We start from the raw sequence: 22,374 nt of genomic DNA, 5'->3' as shown, positions 1-22,374 counted from the left end.
GTCTCCCAGTGGACTTCATTAATTACTGCCATAAAAAGAATTAATGATGCCTTTATAATTATGTTTTTAAAACATTAAAGCAATTTACAGGGCATCCTCAGAATTGTCTGGATGAACAAATTCCAGTTTCTGTTAACTGGAAGAAAACCAACTGAGACCACAGAACATAATCCTCTTTGAATTATTTTTGAGGTGATTTTCAGTTGGACTCCATTGTTCAGGAAATGTCAGTAAGTCCCAATATTGTAATTCACTATCAAGGAGAAAGAAATGGGCTCTTGTGCACCTGCAGGACATCACCTAAACACATTCTGAAGTCTACTGTGTACTGGAGTACAATCAAGGCACGATCAAACACAGTCAACTTTGTAAAACCGAGTCCACAAAAGCCTCCCTCTTTGGAAAGCATTTATAATTCAGACAGTGGAGTAGAGTATGAAGCAATACATAGTTGTCAATATTTAACTGATTATGCTCCTGTGAAGCGTCTTGGAATGAAAGGCGCTATATAAATGCAAGTTGTTGTTATCTGAATGCCTGCAAACAGTCTATCCACAGAGCTCTTGGAATTGGTGCAGGGAGTCATTCAGGCTGGACCAGATCTATGCTTAGCAACCTGTTGAATAACTGAACAAAGTCAGCACATAGTTTCACTACTCAATGTATGAGACTTAGCAATAACCTTGGTTTAGAACCACTAATATTGTAATCTCTCAGATCTATTTGGATGATAATCATTGACCTTCAGTGGTTGGGGAAGAATTTTAGATTGTGCCTGCTAATTAGCAGTTCCAGCTACTCAGCTGCCTCTATTTTGAGAGGGGCCTATCAAGATGTAAGGCCAGGCCAGCCCAGCCCCAGATGGACACATCCAAGTGTCACCCTTTAAAAGGACTACTAAAAATCTGGCCACCTGAACTGATATATCAACAAAAATCAACTAAAGTAATAAATTAAATAAATATGGTATGATCAGGCAAAATTAGAACAAAAATTCCATGTGGTGATCATTATTCATGGAAGCCATTCAGCTGTAACCAGAGCTGGGGGAATAATTGGATGTAGCATTAATGTATAAGCTATAACTAACACACAGGCATTAGGGCTCAAGATGGGAATATTAATTAATGTCCAACAGTAAAAAAATAGTATATGTGGTCTTTGTTTTTAGTTGCTAAAGGTCAATTAATGACCATGGATGAGATCTCCTCCATTATTATTGTTAAAACTAGGTAGAAAGTGGAATACATTGTAGATGAAAATTGCATCAACTGATAAGGGAGAACAGCAGTGGGAGTTCACATGGACACTACCACATCTCCTTATTAGAGGCAAAAAATGCATTTTAAGAAAAGTGGTACCTCCAGAACAAAGCCCAATGGTGAAGATGCAGCACAAACTGTTGGATCAAAAAATCAAGTAGAAAATCCCACCGAACATTGCATCAAGATGAAGTAGTAGTAATATATAATTGTTCCATGGAAAATTTATTCCAAGAATTTATCAGCAAGTGGCTCTTTCTGACATGTATCCTTTTTTAATTATATTTCTGCTTTACATTAATATGAAACAGAAAAAATTAAACCTGTTTGAAAAAATACCAATTAATAGTAATTAAAATTGAGAATAAATTAGTTTAGTCAGTCTTATTAACATTTCAAACTGCTGCTTAGGTGCACCCCCAATTTCTCAGCAAGTTTATTTAGGAAGTTTTGATACCCAATCTGTTGATTTAACTGATCTCGGCTATGACAGCAATAGGGACACTACAATTACCTACAGGAGAAATGAGAGGTTACCGTTCCAGATCGAACCCTTCAAAACTTAAAAATAAACCGTTTATTGGTAGAATCTGGACTCGGGAGAGCGCCCTGGACTAGGGAGGGGTAAGTCAGCCAGGGTGTCTGCTCATAATTGTTATCTAGCAACCCATGCTGGAATGCATGTGTGTAGGTATTGGATAAGGACAGAACCTGACCCTGGACTGTAATATCTCCCACAGTCAAAACGCCTACCACTGCTCACTGTCAATGCACACACAGGGGTAATGGCCACTTGGGTGAAGTAGTGGAAGTTGACTGGTGCCTATAGGAATATACCTTAACAAGGAGTCAAGGCCTTCAGGAGAGGAGGAGGGACAGGAAGGAAATTGGCAATAAAAAACAATTTTTAAAAATTCATTCTTGGGATGTGGGTGTCGCTAGCAAGGCCAGCATTTATTGCCCATCTCTAGTCTGATCTGATGGACATCATCCATAAATGGAGAAATGTTACAGAAAATGCATTCATTCGGAGAGAAAAAAAGGCTGGAATCAGATCGGCAATGACAGCTTTTCGTTCCACTTTTTTGGCCTTTTATATGTAAACAACACAAAGTTTTGTATAAGGGGGGGGTAACTGAAATATAAAAATCTTAGAGGTGTGATTAAATAACTGGAGTCGTCAGGGTTTATCCTCAAAATCTTGCAGGGGTGCAAATATCTTTTGTACCTTTTGTGTTTCCTGCAGGGGGGTGCTTGACCTCGGCAGGGTACTGCATTTTCAAACCTCTTCACTGAAGATACACGAGGCTGTCATGCCACTTTGAAACATGAGCTTTATTAAAACTATTCTCAAAACTGTTGTGGACTCAGAGCCTATTTTGTCTTGCTCCATTTTCCTGATGCTCGTTTGAATGGGCATCCAGAAAAAACAGTGGAAAACAGAGTTTTGAAAATATTGATTTGTAAGGAAAACATAAATCTTACCTTACACTCTACCTAAATGTTACAATTCTGGTTTTAAGGGTTGCTCCAAATCATTTTATTTTTAGACCAGGAATATATGTCATATTTTCCTTTCCCGTTGATGGTATTTTATGTGAGACAACTTACACAGCAAATGCATTTCTACCTCTCTGAGCATTCATTTCATAATAATGTAGAAGGAAAGCACAATACATGTTTTTTAAAAAAAGACATGTACGCATTACTGAATTTCCAAATAGGCCAGAAGACTGACAGATCTGACCTTTGAGCTGGTCCTTCAGCTGTCCTGTCTATATCCTGAATTTGGCCAGAGAGTACACACGTGTGCATCGGTGCGAGGGGAATGTGTGTTAGACCTCGTTCATGCAGCAACTAGTTAACCAATGGTTACAGATTAAACTGTTAACTGGTTACCAATTTTGTAATCAACTTACCGACCTATACTTACATTGCCTTCATCTAGTTCTATCCTGATAGAAAAGGCGATCTGAGAACAAATAATTTGAAACAGTTTAAAGCAAGGTTTCAGTAAACCTAATAGCCTAAAGGTTTGATGCAAGCAGGTTTTACCACACTGTCTGAGGCTTTAGTTCCAAAACCCAAATTTCAGCTGTTGAATATTTCAAACATGTATGTTTTCTTCTATTCGGTCATCAAGGTTTAGTTTCCATTTTTATAGGTTCTTTAAACTTATGGCTCATGATCTACTTTTAACTGGATAGGTCACAGGCTCCTCGACAGCTGCCAGTGATCAGCTAACAGAAGGTGTACCCTGTTGAGTTGGACTTATTATGAAAGTTTTTTTTCTGTCATACTTGAAACACATGCAATGGTCTGCACCTAGTAGTTTAGACAAGAACTGGTGACCGCAGCACTGTGAGGGAAGAAGAGTTTTAAGCTCATTCACTGGGAATGGAACCAATGAGGCTTGAGCTGGAAGTATGATGCTTTAGAGTAGAGCAACACTGCTCCAAAAACCTTGTTTTAAAGATGTAATAAACCCTTTCTCAACCCTGATGCCCGATAAATGCTGGATTTTTTCCCAATATATTATGCCGTAAATCTCTAATCAGTGATTTTTAAAAACGTTACCAGTTTATAGTGTGAAAATTCTGTCAGTCAATCTTGAACGCTCTACAGCAGTTGAGTTTTGGGTTAGTGGGTAGCAGTACGAGTTAGAAACTCACCCGTTGCTGCGGAAATTAGGCCTGCGCTATTTTAACTCCTGGGCCTCATTTAAATCCCACCGGCCGACTTCCCACCTGCTACGGATGGGTGTCAGCAGAAAACGGTGGAAAATCGCAGGGGCCTAGAAGCCGCCCGTCGACCCCAAGTAACTGATGGGATCGGCTGCTGGGGCCATCTCGCAGGGTTCCTGCGATCAGGAAGGAGGGCAAAATTAGGGCTGGGGAGGCCTGAGATTTCCTTCTGAGGCGGGGCAGAGCACTCCTGCTCCTCCTGCCTCACAAAGACAGTAAACAAAACTTAACTGTTTAACCCCTTTTGGCCCCGATCCTCTTCCCCACTGTCTTCAACTGACAGGAAAGCCATTGCACCTTCCCACCCAGACCGTATAGTTAAAATTGCAGTCAGGTCCTAATGATGTCATTGGGACTCAACATGCATATGTAAAAAAAGGACTCTGCCGGCTTTGGGGAGTTCTCATGGAGTCCAATGTGGGGAAGTGTGAGGTCATCCAATTTGGATCACACAAAGACAAATCGGAATATTTTCTTAATGGTGAGAGACTAGGAAAAGTGGATGAGCAAAGGAATTTGGGTGTCCAGCTACACATCTCACTAAAAGTGCGCAGGTACAAAAAGTAATCAAAAAGACTAATGGCCTTTATCTCAAGGGGGATGCAATAGAAAGGGGAGGAAGTTATGCTTCAGTTGTACAAAGCCTTACTCAGACCCCATCTGGAGTACTCCGTTCAGTTTTGGGCATCGAACTCATATATTGGCCTTGGAGGGGGCAAAGCGCAAATTCACCAGAATTGTACCAGAATACAAACTTGGCTTGTATTCCCTTGAGTTTCAAAGGTGGATGGGTGATCTAATCCAGGTGTTTAAAATGATAAAGGGATTCGAGTGTAGATCCAGAGAAACTATTCCTCTGCTGGGAGAATCTAGAACAAGAAGGCCTCATTTTAAAATTAGAGCTAGGTCATTAAGGAGTGAAATTAGGAAGCATCTTTTCGCGCAAAAGGGAGTGGAAATCTGGAACTCTCTTTCCCAAAAGGCTGTGGATGCTGGATCAATTGAAATTGTCAAGTCTGAGATAGATAATTTTTGTTATTTAAGGGTATGGAGCAAAGGTGGGTAATAGGAGTTTAGGTACAGATCAGCCATGATCTAATAGAACAGCGGAACAAAGTCAAGGGGTTGAACGGCCTACTCCTGTTTCTATGTTCCAATATTATTATGTCCTTGCTGCTTGTTTGATAGAGCAGATTAAAATTGGGAACGGTCAGCTCCTGGTGGCTCCAGGGTGGGTAAATAACCTGGGCGATTTTACATGTCTGCCCTCCTGGTTCGTCCCCTCTTTCTTATTTACCACAGCACCACATAATTACTGTTAAATTTAACACTTATTTGCTGCTGGAAGACAGGCTGAGAATTGAGCATTTTGGGTTCAAAACCGAGAGTGACAAAATGACCATTCAAAATAGAGTCACAGACTTCAGCTCTGGGTTGACAGAAGTGATCCATGTTTACGCTAGCATCGCGGCAAATGTAAATTTAGTGCTAGTTAGATGTTTGTACCCAAACTATTCAAAATGCAACATATATAATTTGCTATGATATTTGATAGTAGATAAATGGGGAGAGTGTAAATATGGCAATGCTTATGCAGCATTGGAAAGTAGGCTTTCTTTACAGCAATGGAATGGGAACATAATGTCACCAGCGTTTGAAAAAGTCCTTTGGACATTATTTAAACCTTTGGAGATTTGAAAGAAAATGCTTTAACAGTAGCTGTACTATTTCTGACAGCAGTGTGTGGCTGCAGCTTTTAGTCAAACTCTCCAAGAAACAGGATCTGCAGTTTAGCATCTGGCACCTGCTTTGAGTAATCACACAACAACATAGGATAATAAAAACTTACAGCTGTTGCTGCCTAAAATCACTGGGTCCCACTGTGGCAACTAGCAAATGTTGCTCGACCCAAATCACTGTGGATTTGTGAGACACAGTATAGCTTTACTGCTTCTCCTCTGCCCCACCTACGCCTGTTGTTCAAAACCATCAGATGGGAAAATCTATACCTGCCAAGTACCCTCAAGGATGTTACTGGAATCTCCAGTTGTGTGACCCCTTTCGCGTTCTATATGCTGGAATGTTTCTACATACCATACTGATTTTTTCCCCTTCTTGTCTTTCCCCAATGTTTTTGATACAAATTTAGAAATTTGAACGAGCGAATGAATATATATATATTTCAAGTGCCACACCTTCAGTCAGCACGACTTCTTTCCGCACCAGGCGCAGATATGAAAAGGGGGCCTTGTGCCAGCGCCTGCAGGAAAAAAGAAATTGTTTGCATTTCAGTGCCTCAACTGCAATTTAGCATTGCAGCACCTGAAAAGGTAGTGAACTCAGAAAATTCAGGAGGGTGGGTTCAGAATTCTGTGCAGCTTAGATGAGAACATAAAACAATGTAAGACAGTATACAGACAATTAATCAAACAAGCCTCCCCTACCCGGTCATAAAAAATATATAAAAATCAGGTGGGATGCTCAACCTAAAATTAAGTTCAATGGCAAATGCAGTAGATAAATGTAATCATTAACCTTCTGGAAGATGCTGTGCATTTGGTGCAGGACAGGAACCTCTTGTACAATTATTAGTGGCCACTTACACTGCACTGGCAGAGGACTGAGAGGAAGTTGTCTGCTCACCCCTCTTCGCAAGGGAATGGTAAATCCCACACAGAGTCAACGAAGAGAGAAATCGACTAAAAAGTGGGACGGGGAGAATAAAATCTATCAATAATAATAATAATTAGCCTTCTGTTGTCCAAGAAATGGTGACAGAATGCAGGGTCCTCAACCCCCTGCTGATCAGGTAGACCATATATTTTTTAAATAGATGACACTCTATTTTGGGTGCTGCTTAGTGATACAGGTACAGCAGGATTTCTACCACATTGGAATCATGTGCCCTTAGAAATTATGAGCAAGTTTTTTCTTTCAGATCATTTCCCATTTTCAGTGGCAGCTTTTTACCTGCAGTTTAGAGGTAAAATTCTCATCAAAGCATTTTGAAGTATGAGCAAGTTCTTTGTTGGAAAATCCTACCGCTATTTCACAAGAAAGCAACTAGGCCTTGTGTTGGAATTATAGAACCTCGGGTCCTGTCTTTTCACTGAGCGTGGTTTCTTTACGGTTGAAGATATTCCACACCACAAATACATACTTCTTTACATTCCATAGCCAGGCATTTCATATGGGCATATGAAGAAGTATGTGACTCTGGGCGGAGTCAGACACCAAGGCCTGGAGGTTTCTTGATTTGTGGATTGGTCATAAAATCTCATCTCAAAACATTCCATATAACTACATGAAACTGAATCAAGAATTCAACCAGTCATTTTTTTTTAAAAAAAGGCCTGTGGAAAGGGTTCTGCAATCTGCAGACATTCCCCAACACTGAGGATACAGAACAACAAGTCAACAGACAACAAATACACATATAAACAGGGTTTAAAAGAACAGTGATTTGGCAGAGACGCATATCCATAAGCTAGTCTATAACACGACAAAAGTGGATTTCGTACTGGGCTGACGTCTGAAATTCCTATGGCAAGGTTAGCCAATTTTAAAGACTCATCTTAAAGCTGGTCAAACAGTCATATCCAAGGGTAAATAATTCTTCTAATGAATGCTATTTTCTGATAAGCTACAAATGTGCTATTTTTAAAACCCTCAAGGCTATGGTACAAAATGCAGCCGGTGAATATTATTTCCCTGGCAAATTGCACGATAATACCGGAAGTGCAACATTCCCTGCATTACCACTAGTCACCACATCAGGAGGGCGAGGTGCTGTGGGGGAAAGGTGTGCTATCAAACAAAAATTAATTAAAAATTAGATTTAGTGCTACACACTGTTACATGAGCGTCAGAGTATCAAGAGGAATTGCTTGAGGTTTCAACCTGGGGAGAGGGGAAGAAAAGTTGACTTCAAAATGAAAAACTCCCAAAGTAACATCTCTTGGAACAATTGAAAACTGTTCCGTCATTTGCCACATTTCAACCAGTTGTGAGCAAGCCAGGAAGCTGAAATAAAGGATAGAGTCATATCCACACTTCCAAATCTACAAATTAACTTTTGAAAATAAAACTACAGGGAAATTGGCACAAGGGTCAACTTGTGACCGATTAGCAAGATGCAGTGACCTTGCACCAGTGCACAAATTTTTTTTAAAATTGACCCTTTAATTTGAATCTCTTATGTCGTGTCTGCAGACACACCAGCAGAAAAACTCACTACAAATAAACATAGAAAGCGCAAACGTTAGAACACCCTAATCCACATTCAGAAGATGCATGTAAGGAGCAAACACAACTGGATATGACAAACATCAATTTTTCAAATATAGACATTCTGCACATTTACATAATTTAATTGTGCACAGTACCTGCCTGACAACTCTAGGTGTAGAGATCCAGCAAGATGGGATCCCAGCCTTAAAGCTCATGCATATACAGAACCAGATTCAGCAAGTTTGAGCAGTTCTCAGATGGCCTTCACACGGTGCTGTGGAATAGTCCATCTCAGTCGAGCCCTGCACAACAGCACCTCCTACTGACCAATCATAGAACATTGTGAGTGGTGTCCATTGAAGAGGCCAAGAAATCACCAACCAAAATGGATGAAGGACGCACAACATGTGCCAAAAGTGGAAGGAACCTTAGAGAAGGAAAACACGGAAAAATCTGCACCATAGAATTGCATAATGCTATCAACATATAAGTAATAACTATCTAACAATGTTTAAATTCTTTTACATAAAATGACCACAACTAAGATTGTGCTGTAACAGTTAAGGATGATTACGAGGTTGGAATTTGGTATGTCTTTTTTAAGGAGGTAGATCATCATGTAAAAATTCTACAGAGCCAAACTGGTGAGTCTAAGATGGCGACAGTTATTAAGTCTGCTGTAAGTGTTGTTATAGTGACTCAATTCACTGATATCTGGTCTGAGACTGCTTTTAAACTTTAATTGTAACTTAAAACCCTTAATAGCCATCAGACAATGAAGAGTCACTCAATGGTGCCAGTCTCCATGTCTAGCTTAGATTTGTAGATTCTAGAGGTGAAAGGACAGAGTTTTATCACAGTGATACGCAGCCTCTCTCTCCCTCATCTTCTCCTCGGTCAGAGAAAAGTCCTTCATCTGCTCTGTCAAGCCTGGATTCAAACCCAGGTCCCAGAGGAGAAGGAACAGTGTTCTAACTCTCTGAAACCCAGTCCCATGGACAGTTACCATCTTGTAAAAATTGAAAAATCATACACATGACAAAGTACATGGAAATGGCAGGATATGTTACAAGCTCCCACTGACTGTAAATGTCTCTTAAAAGGACATAACAAGTTGGAACCGTTTTCATTTCCTAATACAGTAATAGTCATTTACCCGAGGCACTAGCCTGTATAACACATGTGGGATGACTCAAATGTTGCGTTTAAACTAACATCTGGAGGTGAAAGTTTTTACTTTGGGGGAAGAACATTTACACAGTGCAGGCTGTCTGTTTTAATTCAAAACAGCTGAAAATTTAGACCAAACCTAAAAAAGCAGCCACATTATTAAAGGGACTAAACCGACTCCCAGTTCCAAGCGACCTTAAACTGCAGTTAAATGCAGCTGTTTAGTGAAAGCTGCGCACACCACAATCCTTGACAAAACAAGTAGCTAGGACGCAAACTGTTTATACAGATTTCACGTTTTCGTAAATGAAAAATGGCCCCCTTTATCCTGAATGAGCCCCACCCTCAAAATGTTTCGACTTGGAAAAAGAAACCCCTGCAAGATCTGAATCTGCATCAAAATTTTTCTTTCATTAGGAAGCATGTTAGCACACATGACTCTCAACTGATCTCAGTGCAGCATTCTCTACACTTAGCAAAAATGCTTTAAACAGTATGTTACAGGCACAACTAATTCATATTGAAAGATAAGATCAAGTTGAAAGAGACATAGCTACAATATGGCAAATGTTACCTTTGCAGTTCCTCACTGCTCTCTTATTAAATACACTTCCAACATAGCAATAGCATTTAATTGCCCTGCTCGTGAGAAACAGGACAGCCCAACCACGTCCTTAGCTGGAGGCTTGCAGCAGAAGTTTCAGAGGGTGACTTCTTGAAGCCATTTTTAAAGTCACCCAGTCCTGTTGTGCGCTGCCAGTCGATTTCTGCTGCGTCATCGGTTAGCAGGGGTTAGAGAGAGAGGAAAAAAAAAGAGAAGCAGAGGGGCAGAATGCTCCTTCTATTTTCTGCATTCTGTTGGCTTGGGAGGGGCCTTGCTGCAACTCCCCCTCTCTCCCATTCATGGAAATGTTCCCAATGAACCTGATTCAGCACCTGTCATTAGCTGGAGGCAGCTGACTAACCACAGCCTGCTCGGACACTGTGTCAATCCTTTTGCTTGAACAGTACCTCTCCCCCTTCCCAACTGTCCTTATGGAGCGCCTTCATCGTCCTTTCGCTGACTTCGAAATATCCTCTCTTTTTTTTTCTCCTTTCAAAGTGCTGTATTCCCCAATTAAGGCTGAAGGCTGCAAACAGTCCACTAATACTGACAGCAGTGATGAATATGCTGATGTTATAGGCCACAGATACACGGGATAGTGCGAGGCAGAATCTCAGGATACACTCAAGGCAGCTCTCCTCTCCTTATCATCACATTCTACTGCTGCTCATTCATAGAATGCAAAAGCTGTATCAGCTTTCCCTACCCCCACCCCCTCCCTAGATCAATACCAACTCACTAGCAGCAAGAAAAAACCCTGACCTGAACAGCTATATGATAATGAATTTTCCCTTCTCTTAATTAGCAAATAATACTGCCACTTTGGTGCAAATTATGAGAATCTAACCTTCACAAGCAGTCGCAAAGTCCAGGCAAGTTCTGTCTCCTGCATGGCACCTAGCCTATTTATCTCCCCCTCAACTGCTTAATCTTTAAGCAAGGGCCGGTTATATTAGGATGACAGTTAATGGTCCCAGGACCCTGAATAAGTAATGGATTACGTGCTGAGGCTGCGTCTCCTACGCTGCTGCCATTACTGAAAGTGCTGCAGGTAATAACTCTTTAGTATCTCGTTGTGGTTTTCAGCGATAGACTAGAAATTAGAAGCTGCAAGAGTAATAATGTGGTTTTTAAGCTGAATAAAAAACTATGGAAAGCATCCCCATTTCAAATGATCTTCCCACTCATATGTAAATTAATTAATTATATACAAAATCTACTAGCTGATCCTTGCTGCTGATTGTGTGTGTGCATATGACTGCGATATTCAGTAAACTGTGTACAATGGATTTGTGTAGATATTGCCACTCTCAATCTCGCAAGAAAACTGACAGTGTCAGTGACAGGGTTTTACCCCAGTCTTTTGCAGTTCTGCTCAAAGAAACATCCAAGACTATCCCATTTGCAATAAATTCCCTATTACTATTCACTCACTCTTTGCTGCTACAGTTTGGTGGAGATTTAGATGCTGCTGCCCTGTTCAAAGAGAACTCTGATTATTTCATCCGAGTCAGAAGAAAATAATTATAAAGTGCATATGCACACGAAATAGTTATACATATGTATTTTTTTACAGAAAATATAGTCAACATAAAGGAACAGGCAATAAAGGATATCAGCAGCTTGGAAATAAATGGGGCTCTCGAATAGAAATGGAACTCTAGGAAGAAAAGTGCTGATCAGCAGGAAACAGCAATGACACAGATGACAATAAGCAGATTCACTGTATTAGCTACGAGGACTGTATCAATTACTGCTAATGGTCAGCTCAGAGGCCTAGACTGCAGCAAGCAGCAAGGAATGCCTGGTAATGTTTTGGCGGGGGTGGGGGGGAGGTTGGTAGAGGGATAAAACAAAATTCTAGGCTAGAAAATAAAGACAAACCCCAACAATGAACGGAGAATTTCAATTTTCTACCCTGATCCCTCCCCGTTCTCTAGACAGTCTGTGCTTCACAGCACTATGGTAATAGGCTGAGTGTCAGCATAGCTGGATAATTAAACGTTCTGACCAACATGTGTTACTTTTGCAAGGTCCCAGTCAGGCAGCTTGCAGGGGGGAGGGGGAGTTTGTCTTTTGATTGGTTACTTCAAGTGCAACATTTTAGGATAGGAAATTCCTGCACACGTTTCACCTTCAATCCATTTAGACCACGGCTGTCATTCTCCAGTCTTAAAACAAGCTGCCTGTCTGCAACCAGCCTTCTGTCAGATGAGCTGGCCGTTGCCAGCTGCCATAAAGCACTTTTCTATGTACATGCCACCAGTGAGGTCATAAAACGGCTAAAAAACAATGTGGATCAATGGGAAAAGTTGTGACATTTTAATTTTACTGGTCCCAATGCCAAAATTACAACTGATTTAAAAAAAAATCTAAACTGATACAGCAAATACTTCATCCACGTTGATGACTGATACACCAACCAGATAGGCTGCAGATGGAATCACTTTTATCTTGGTGTCAGGAATCCAGGGCGGGAGCAGGGGTGGGATCTGAATTTCCAAGTACTGAATCCCTGCAATCACCATATTAGGCCAGCTCATAGGCTAGGCCAAAACACTAAATTTGGAATGATCCAGGAAGTTTCAGCAATGGATGGTCATTCTACACACAGGCCTTAGAATACAGTCCTTGTCTTTACAGCCTCGCTAATAAAACATTTGGAAAAGCGGTGTCTGTGGACGTTTCCTCAGCTCTTTACTGCCTGCTTCAGCCCCAAGCAAGGTCAGCTTCTACCAGCTGAACAGCACTACTACTGGAGGTCACAGGGAGTGGCATATACAGGATACGTATAATGCACATTTGGAGTTAGTATGTACGCTCTCAAAATGGCACAGTAGTGCTAGAAGTTTCTGACAATTCAGCAGTTTTTCAGTCAAGTTCTGCTGAGCACTGAGGCAACAAATACAATAATGTAATTTGTTTCTATTCGAAAAATGTTATCAAATCAGAGGCTTCATTTTTCAAGCGCACACCACACACCTGTCACATGTTCACGTCAGCTACTTTTTTCCCCATTTTTCTCACCAATTTTATCCCATCTCTTCCCAAAGACAGTATTCACCCAAAAGGCTATTTTTTCATGCATGAACATTGACAGAGATTATTGGCAGGCTAGTCAACCACAAGTGGTACAGTGGAGTCCAATCTCAATTTCACCTAAAGTCCACACGTACACTTCCAGCAGCGGTCACTGGTTAGTGGTCAGGGCCAGGAATCTTAGCCGATATTCCCCAACTAATTCACAGTTGCAGAGGCAAATAGAAGCATCGCTACAACTGCAACAGTCGAGATCATTTAATTTAGCACAGACTAGAGATCGAACTTGGGATCTTCCATATCTGTATCTATTGAGATATTCACTGGATAAAGTTGCTGACCCAGTGCAAGAAAATGTTAAAAATTTAGAGCTTCTGCATTATTAAAGAACTGTTCAATGTTAATGAATGGCTGGTGATGGAAAAAATACAATTGTGCTTCATTCACACCATTAAAACGATCATTATGGGAGTCAGAACTGGTGAGGAAGTTGTATGGTGGCAACGTTTAAAATTCTATTCATCCTTAAGTTCCCAATTATTAACCTATGTACCATTGAACATATATGTCAGTGATGATTTCATGGTCATTTGGTGACCCTTTAGAGACCATTAGAACTCTGCAGAACAAGGAGGTAAATTTTGAAACAATGTCCTTTAATTAAAGTTTTCCAAAAAATTGATATTTATTAAAGCCATAAGGACATGTTGCAAAGCTGCACGGGCCAAACTGTTTTGAAGATAAGTGGATCAGTTTTTCATATCTGGTTCCTTAACTCTCATAATGCACCATCACTGGTATAATATCCTCTGTTTTTAACACTGGTAGGTTAATGGGTAACACATTCTACTTATTGCCATCCCTCCCCTTCCCTTATTCTAAAACCATTCTGATGGCATATGTAAAGATCAAAATAAAGGGAAGCAATAAAATGGTGGTAGGGTAGGCACCTTGCTGTCAAATCCGTTTGTGCGGGGATGTCCAAATTATGGTCCATGGTCCTTATGTGGCCCCCCGAGTCCTGGGAGATTGTCGGCCTGAATTCCAAATATGTGCTCTACACCCGGAGCATTGAAAATAAAAATTTACTCGTGTCCTTGAAGACTTGAAAGAAATAAAGTGGTAGAATTTCAGCGGGGTTCCCCAATCGCCCGCCGTAACTTCCGCGGGAGATTGGTGGAAACAGCGGAGAAGCAATGTAAATGACCGTTTCTGCCATAGTAACAGCAGGAGATTAGAAGAACCCCCATGGAAATTACTAGCAAAAATCTATACCAAAAGGCATCAAGAGATCAAGAGGTAATAATTTCGCCATTGCACTGCAAGATAACTAAAAGACGTATGTACTAAAGGGGATCAAATGTGAAAGGTACTGCTGAATGTACAGCAATATCTTCAGGACGACGGTTTGGATTAGATGATGAGTAGAGGAGGGCACTGATACAGTGAAGGAACAGAGTGGGGGAGAGAAATAACTAACGCCTAGGGTGATGGAAAAAGAGTCAGAGGATAAGACATCAACTATAACACAGATAAAATGATTTGAGCAGAAACTAAATGGTCATTAAGCCTGGTGAAAGATTTCATGTCTAGAGTGTTTCCTAGAGCTGTCTCTCATGCCTGATGCTGCGTTAGGCTTTATGAAATTGAAGCAAAGTATCACTTTGAAGCCATGCACGAGCTTGCAAAAATGACCATGAAGCACTCAGCGATCAGAAGTAAGCACAACAGTGGGATATCAGACAGCACAGAGGCATGTCCTGTGCTAGGTTGTTGGGGATCAGATGCAAACACAGCACTAAGACACCAGGGAATGCTAACACAAGAATCAAACACAAACATAGCAACAAGGTACCAGAAAGCACTAAGACATACCTTAAAGTAACCTGTTGGAGATCAGACAAATGTTACATTCACCCCATTCAACAACCTACATGAACATGTCATTCCACTCGTTATATAGATGGGTACTTTCACTAATTATGTGATGTCCTTTAACTTCACACAACAGTGTCAAACCACTCCTATAAACAGGATTGTAGCATGACTCAATCACCAGTGAAATAGGGGAAAAAACAATTGGAGTGAGTAATGTATTACACCAATCAGTTTAATATATACAGATTTCCACTAAAGAAATCTGACCCCATACTTTCCTTATTGAAATGAATGGCAAATGACAACAGATCTCATTTAGAACTGTGATATCTTGAGAAACATTACCTATCTATTGAATTGTATTTGTTCTTTGTGTCCAATATTTAATGAACACCCTGCATAAGTGATGGGTCAATGAGTACATGAAGATAGCAGTGTAGATTCACAGTCACATTCAGGTTTATACTGTGACAGACATGATACCAGATCTTAAGAAACCTCAACAAATGGTTTAATGCAGAGAAGTGGGAAGTGATTCATTTTGGTAGGAAGAATGAGGAAAGCAATATAAACTAAATGGTACAATTTTAAAGGAGGTGCAGGAATAGAGAGACCTGGGGGTGTACGTACACAAGTCTTTGAAGGTGGCAGGACAAGTTGAGAAGGATGTTAAAAGGCATATGGGATTCTTGGCTTTATAAATAAAGGCATAGAGTATAAAAGCAAGGAAGTTATGCTAAACCTTTATAAAACAATGATTAGGCCCCAGCTGGAGTATTGTGGCCAATTCTGGGCACTACACTTTAGGAAAGATGTCAAGGCCTTGGAGAGTGTGCAGAGGAGATTTACTAGAATGGTACCAGGGATGAAAGACTTCAGTTTCATGGAGAGACTAGAGAAACTGGTGTTGTTCTCCTTAGAGCAGAGAAGGTTAAGGGGAGATCATGAAAGATTTTGATTGAGTAAATAAGGATAAACTGTTTCAAGTGGCAGAAAGGTTGGTAACCAGAGGACACATATTTAAGGTAGTTGGCAAAAAAAATAGAAGTGACATGAGAAAAAAACTGATTTACTCAGTGAGTTATTATGATCTGGAATGCACTGCATGAAAGTGTGGTGGAAACAGATTCAATAATAACTTTCAAAAGGGAATTGGATAAATACTTGAAGGGGGAAAATTTGGAGGGCTATGGTGAAAGAGCAGGGGAGTGGGACTAATGGATAGCTCTTTCAAAGAGCCGGCAATGGCATGATGGGCTGAATGGCCTCCTCCTGTGATGTATCATTCCATAATTCTATGAATGTTAACAACAGCACGAATCTGACCACATCACTGTCTCTTTCAGGCACTGCATAATGTCCTCAGCAGTGAGTATCCTGCTACAATTTACATTGGAAGTTACAAAAAGCTGCTTTTATACAATTAAAGTGCTTACATTGCTCAGCTTTCGTTCTGTAAACAATGTGATACAATATTTTATGTAACCTGTGGACCCGTCATAATGTGGGTTTGTCAGTTGTATGATAGACAGTTGGTTGCATTTATTGTATAAATAGCACATCACACCTGTAGCCTTCCTGTATACTATAGTGAATACATTTTGTGCAGAGTTTTATGATGGTTGAAAGCATTTATAGGGTATTCTATTCAGAAATCATATAAACCTTTATAGAATGACAGCAGAAGCTCATGAAGTACAAGTTGTGCTCAGTGTTGTTTCGTTGAACCCTCCAGGGCCAATTATGAAGGCTGCAGGATTTTTGCTTCTACTTAAAGGGCCCAATGAGATTCTATATGACTTATTATGCCACATAGAGGTAGAGAGTCTCATCTCTGACTAATGAAAACAGTTTTCATACCTTTTTTTTTCTGCTGTGGTGCAAAACTATTTTTGGAGTGCTTCACGGATTAACTCTTTGTTGATGCAGGGGCCTAACCACTGCAAAACACTTATAAAGACAATGTATTTACATTTGTTCAGTTAATTTGGATTAAGAAAGGTTGTGTTGTTCTATAAGTTTATGAAATCCTTCATCTGAATGTATCAGACAGCACCGGGGAAATGTAAGAAACCCAATTCCCGCAGATACTGCAAAGACCGTTGGAACACTGACAGGATTAACGATGTTTGGAATGGTTGCGACAAACAGAAAGATAAAGATCTGAAATAAAAGCATAACCTTAAACTGGCCATCCACGGTATCCTTTACCTGGAGAAATGGGAGACCGTTGATGCTGCTGTCTGTCATGCCAGAAGTAAAAGCTTCAAACCCTCTGCTGCACTGTTTGCGAGATTGAGGGGCATTGCACAGCTGGTGGTGTGGAGAGAACAGAGAGCATCCCACAAAACATTTATATTTTGTGAATTTTTGCTCCAAAGACAATGTGTCTTGATTTTTCTTTTTTCTTTTCAAAAAACATTTTTTTTTCATTTGTTGATGATTAAATGCAATTCCTAATTAGGACTGGAACATTGTCTTGATGATGTAATACAACACACTGCAGTTTTAAAGAGGTAATACTTGGCAGGATGTGGTATTTTCATCTTTTTATTATCTTCTTTCTATAAATCAAATAGAGGATTTATCAAACTGGCTAAGCACATTCAAAGCTTTACACTTCAAGTATTTATCTCTCAACTAATTAGCAGTTTGGCTCCTGGTGGGCCCCACCTGATCTAATTATTATGATCTAGTGTATGGTTTAGTAAATAATTGTATAATTCATGACCAACTGGGAGCGTATGTTTATCGTACAATTAAACAAATGTATATATTTCCTGGATATCTGTCATTAACTTAGCAACGAGAAATTCAGGCTCACAGTAAAAGACCAATTCCCGCATTGCGTCCGACTTCTGGTCTCTACTAATTAAAGATTTTTATGTCTCTCCAATTGTCTCCTGTCCTGTCTTGAAGGCACTAAACACTGGAGTATGGCTCCACTGGTTCCAGCTGTGCTTTGGTACCTCATCCAAGGAGCCATTTTTCATCTGGAAGCCTAGACATTGAGTTACAGCAGAGTATTCAACATGGGGGGACATCACAAGTTCAATCATGTCTTCACCCAAAGTGCACACATGCACACTTTGCAGCAGAAATCTCTGCATCATAATTAGGAGTTAGTTGGCTTGTTTTTTTCTGATGACCAAACGTGGTGACTGTAATACCACCCCAGCTCACAGGAGCTAATTCAGTACAGAGCAGGGACTGAACCAGAGCTCTGCCTGGTCCATACAGCTCACCATTGCACTGGGCAGTGAATTTACCAATTGGGGAAGCAAATAGAGATTGCTTGAAATATTTTCTAGCACTACTGCGATGTGGAACTTTTTCCTGAACATGTTTCTGTTGTGTAATTGGCAATAGCCTGGTTCTGAATCTCAAGAGGAGTTGCAAAATGAGACAATGTTAATGATAAAAACCTGCAAATGTACGCTAGTGAGCAGTTATGTACTCATGTTATGTTTGATTCCTCAATGCTTCCCTGGGTAGTACCTTATCACTTCATATTACAAAGAGGATTTGGAGGCACTGGAGAAGGTGCAATAAAGATTTACAAGTATGATACTGAGAGGATATACTTATCAGGAAAGATTGAACAGGCTGGGGCTCTTTTCTCTAGAAAAGAGAAGGCTGAGGGGTGACCTAATAGAGGTCTTAAAAATTATGAAGGGGTTTGATAGGGTAGACATAGAGAAGATTTTTCCACTTGTGGGGAAAATCTAAAACCAGAAGTCATAATATAAAATAGTCACTAATAAATCCAATAAGGAATTCAGGAGAAATATCTTTATCCAGAGAATGGTTAGAATGGCTACCACAAGAAGTAGTTCAGGCGAATAGCACAGATACATTTAACGGGAAGCTGGATAAGTACATGAGGGAGAAAGGAACAGAAGGATATGCTGATAGGGTGAGATGTAGTAGGGTGGGAGGAGGCTCGTGTGGAGCATAAATGCCGGCATAGAGCAGTTGGGCCAAATGGCCTGTTTCTGTGCTGTGAATTCTAAGTAATTCTACGTAATAATTCTCTCAGAAAGACTAAATACCAGCCAGAAAACTAGATCTCTAGGTCTCTGCCCCTTTAATGATGCCCTGAGATTCCCAGGGCTTTCCTGTAGGAACAGAGCCTGGCCTGTTCCTGCAGAAGGCACAAGCCAGACAGAGCGATGTAAATGAGATAGGAGCCACCTGCCTCTGTTTCCATTTGCAGCACATGGGGCATCCAGAAAAAGCTGGCGCTGGGCCTGTCCCCAAAGCCCTGATAACCAGAGGCCGAAGATATTAAGGTTGGACTTAATTGAGATTCCCCCCTCCCCCATCAGAAATTTGCATTTCAAATGGGACCAGAAGGTCCCAGTTGCACAGAACTGAGAGACCTACAGCTGCCTCTGAATTTTCAGGCCCTACTGCTGGCACTGGGCACTTCCAGGGAGGCAGGCGTGCAGTGGGGCCAGTCCAGGGCCATTTAAGTGGCCTGGGACCGTAGATAAGGGTGATCCCAGGGTTCAACAGGTTCAGCACACTGTTCCTGTTTCGAGCCCGGGCATAGGGGATCCAAGAAATGATATCCTATAGTGTCTAAACAATGCCTATAATATGCACAATATAAGTCGCGATGTGATTTCTGTAATGTGTATAGGAGGACATACATTTCTATATAATTTATAGTGAAATAACTTCACTGAACTCACTATTTTATTTTTTATTGGTTTTTGGAGAAAATAAACACTTTGCAATACACAAAGGTAAATATGATTGTGACACAATGCTAATATAAATCTTTGTTAAACTCAGCAACTTTCTTTCCTCTTCCATTGCTTCTCATGGTAGATTTACTTACACTGCTCTCATCTATTTTTCCTTGATATCCGTACTCAGGGCTTTACAGCCTAGCTTGTGTCTTGCAGTAAGTAAGATGAACTCTGGCATGGTGTGGGGTGTCCCTAGCCTTTCAGGCCACACAAAATCTATTTGTGACTATTTGAATGCAGCGAACCACCTGTTTATTGCAAGTGTATTGGAGGAAATTAAAGTTTCTTCAGTGATATCAGGGTTAGTCTGGCATTGAAGTTGTATTGGGCGCTACCTTCTGGTATGTCTCCAATTTTTCCATTTTAGGGCTATGCACAAATCCTGTTCCCAAGTTATGCAGGTTTTTAATGTAAAGTCTACCTGGTACTTAAATGGGATACAGTAGGTTGTTGATACTGTTCTTTTTACCTTGATTAAACTTTTGGCAAATTGTGCAATTCTTATCCTTCCCCAGTAATGTCTTCTTCCCAATCATACCTGCATAGTAGCTTTCACTTAGAAGAACTTGGAGACCAAATTTTAGAATTACTCGTTCACAAGAAGCTAAATTATTGTCTGTAATCAACTCATGTACTTGGTTCAGCTCCTTGACTTCCAATAACTCTGAAGACTGTATAATTTCTGCATAGTGAATAGTGTCTGGACTTTCTATATAATGGATGGTGATTGTGGGAATTCTATATTAAAAGAGACTTGCATTTATATAGCACCTTATCACTTCTATCAGAAACACCTCAAAGCACTTCACATACAAATTATTTTGAAGTGCAGTGCCTGGGGCAAATACAGCAGCTGTTTATGCACACCATGATCACACAAAGAGCAATGAGATGAATAGTCAGTTAGTCTGTATTTGGAGGGGTTCATTTATATAATGGATAGTGACTGTCGAATTCCCCAGTGTCTCAACAGCTGTAAATGTACTCTGCCACTGGCCCATCCTGCCATGTGCCATAACATACCCTGACAACCTTCAAATTAACTATTGTTTTACTCCCTTCATCTTGTCACGTGACACAACAACCACCATCACCAAAAGGTTCTCGTGTAAGATGGTTTGCAGACACCACCACTGAAGTAACTGTTACAACACTTTCACTATCTATGATTACAGTCGTAACCTTACCTTTGTACTCTACAGAGGGGTAGCAGTGGTTTTGGTGAGAGTTCCAGGCTGGTCCACAATCTTGGGCTTCAATCAATATTCATAACCCACTCACTCTGGCAGTTTAGAACATCTAAGTCCTTCATTGTCTTTCAGCCCACAGCACACTCCAACACAACTGTGCTCTCTTTTCCATACATAGCTAATCATTTATGAAGACATTCTGCCCATTTTGAACTTACGTTGGTTGTCGTGTGGCCGGCGGCAACAGATACAGCAGCGATGCCAGGACTGCAACCTGCAATTGCAGAGTTCAACGACCACAATCATTTTTGTTTCAAAGGAATCCCAAGTTAAACAATCGCCTACACTGCTACCGTCTGCACACAAGTGGCAGAATTTATACAAGCAACTTTAATTGCACCAGACTTAACCACTTCAGATCTCTTGCAGTGCACAGTCACAGTGTTAAACACAGAAAAGAAGAAGGAAAGTTAAACTCCTCTGTGAAGCTGATATTACCTTATTCAGTTTTGTCCGGAGAATGTTTCTGGGCTGTTGCATAATTGGAAAAAAAACAACAAATCTTCATTCACTTTTAACCAATGACAAAAAGCAATTTTGCTAACTCCAGCTCGATGCACCAGTAAGGGCACGAGCATCTCCTCCAGCTGCCAGCGTCAACCTGTTTATCCTCTTCTCCAGGCCATCATTCCATTAACCCCGTCACTGCTGAATTCTCTACAGTTATCAAACTCTGCTGATGTGAACTGCATTACAAATTCTTCTGCGATTAACTTCTACTCATTGCTATGGCTGATTATTATAGAGGGGAAAAAAGGAATATGATCTGTTTATTTGTGTAATTCTGCAATCTGCGTACTGCAAGTGCATTGGTAAGCTGGGTCCACAGTGTATCAATGCACGTGCAGTATTACACAAATAAGCTGGTACTTTGGAGGATTCAATTCAATTCAATAGCAAAATGTTGACATCAGTTTATTAAAGCATTAGTATGTGTTCTTATGAGAAGCAGCACACACGCAAATATAGCCAGCCATGGCTCAGCAGTCACGCTCCCCCTCTATGTCAGATTGTTATGGGTTCGTCCCACTCCAGAGACTTGAGCACAAAATCTAGGCTGACACTCCAGTGCAGTACTGAGGGAGTGCTGCACTGTCAGAGGTGCCATCTTTCAGATGAGACATTAAACCGAGGCCCATCTACCCTCTCAGGTGGATGTAAAAGATAAAATGGCACTACTTCAAAGAAGAGCAGGGGAGTTCACCCAGTGTCCTGGCCTATATTTATCCCTCAACCAACATCATTAAAACAGATTATCTGGTCATTTATCTCATTGCTGTTTATGGGACCTTGCTGTGCGCAAATTGGCTGCTGCGTTTCCTACAATACAACAGTTACTACAATTCAAAAGTACTTCAATGACTGTAAAGTACTTTGGGACATCCTGAGCGTCAGCAGCCCACCCCCTTTGACGACATGAATATCGGGCCACTTGCCTCG

At 40.7% G+C, this 22,374-nt stretch overlaps 1 protein-coding gene across 4 annotated transcripts in view; it reads right to left on the bottom strand.

Annotated features, from left to right (window-relative positions):
* Positions 1-21,000, bottom strand: part of adprs (ADP-ribosylserine hydrolase) — an 80,775-nt gene extending 59,775 nt beyond the window's left edge. The window contains exons 1-4 of one of the 4 annotated variants that reach the window (XM_068006556.1): positions 9,981-10,211; positions 8,392-8,663; positions 6,202-6,266; positions 3,196-3,234 (exon numbers count right to left, since the gene is read on the bottom strand). The gene's annotated coding sequence lies outside the window, so the exon portion shown is untranslated. Of the gene's footprint in view, positions 1-3,185; positions 3,235-6,201; positions 6,267-8,391; positions 8,664-9,980; positions 10,212-20,871 lie in introns of those variants that run through there. The other 3 variants (XM_068006557.1, XM_068006555.1, XM_068006558.1) reach the window with 3 other exon arrangements.
* Between the last annotated feature and the right edge of the window lie 1,374 nt (positions 21,001-22,374).

The sequence above is a fragment of the Heptranchias perlo genome, chromosome 26 (genome assembly GCF_035084215.1).
Source record: "Heptranchias perlo isolate sHepPer1 chromosome 26, sHepPer1.hap1, whole genome shotgun sequence".
In the NCBI taxonomy this organism is placed as follows: Eukaryota; Metazoa; Chordata; class Chondrichthyes; order Hexanchiformes; family Hexanchidae; genus Heptranchias; species Heptranchias perlo.
Note: the sequence above shows the minus strand (reverse complement) of the source record. Positions and strands in the feature narration are given on the sequence as shown.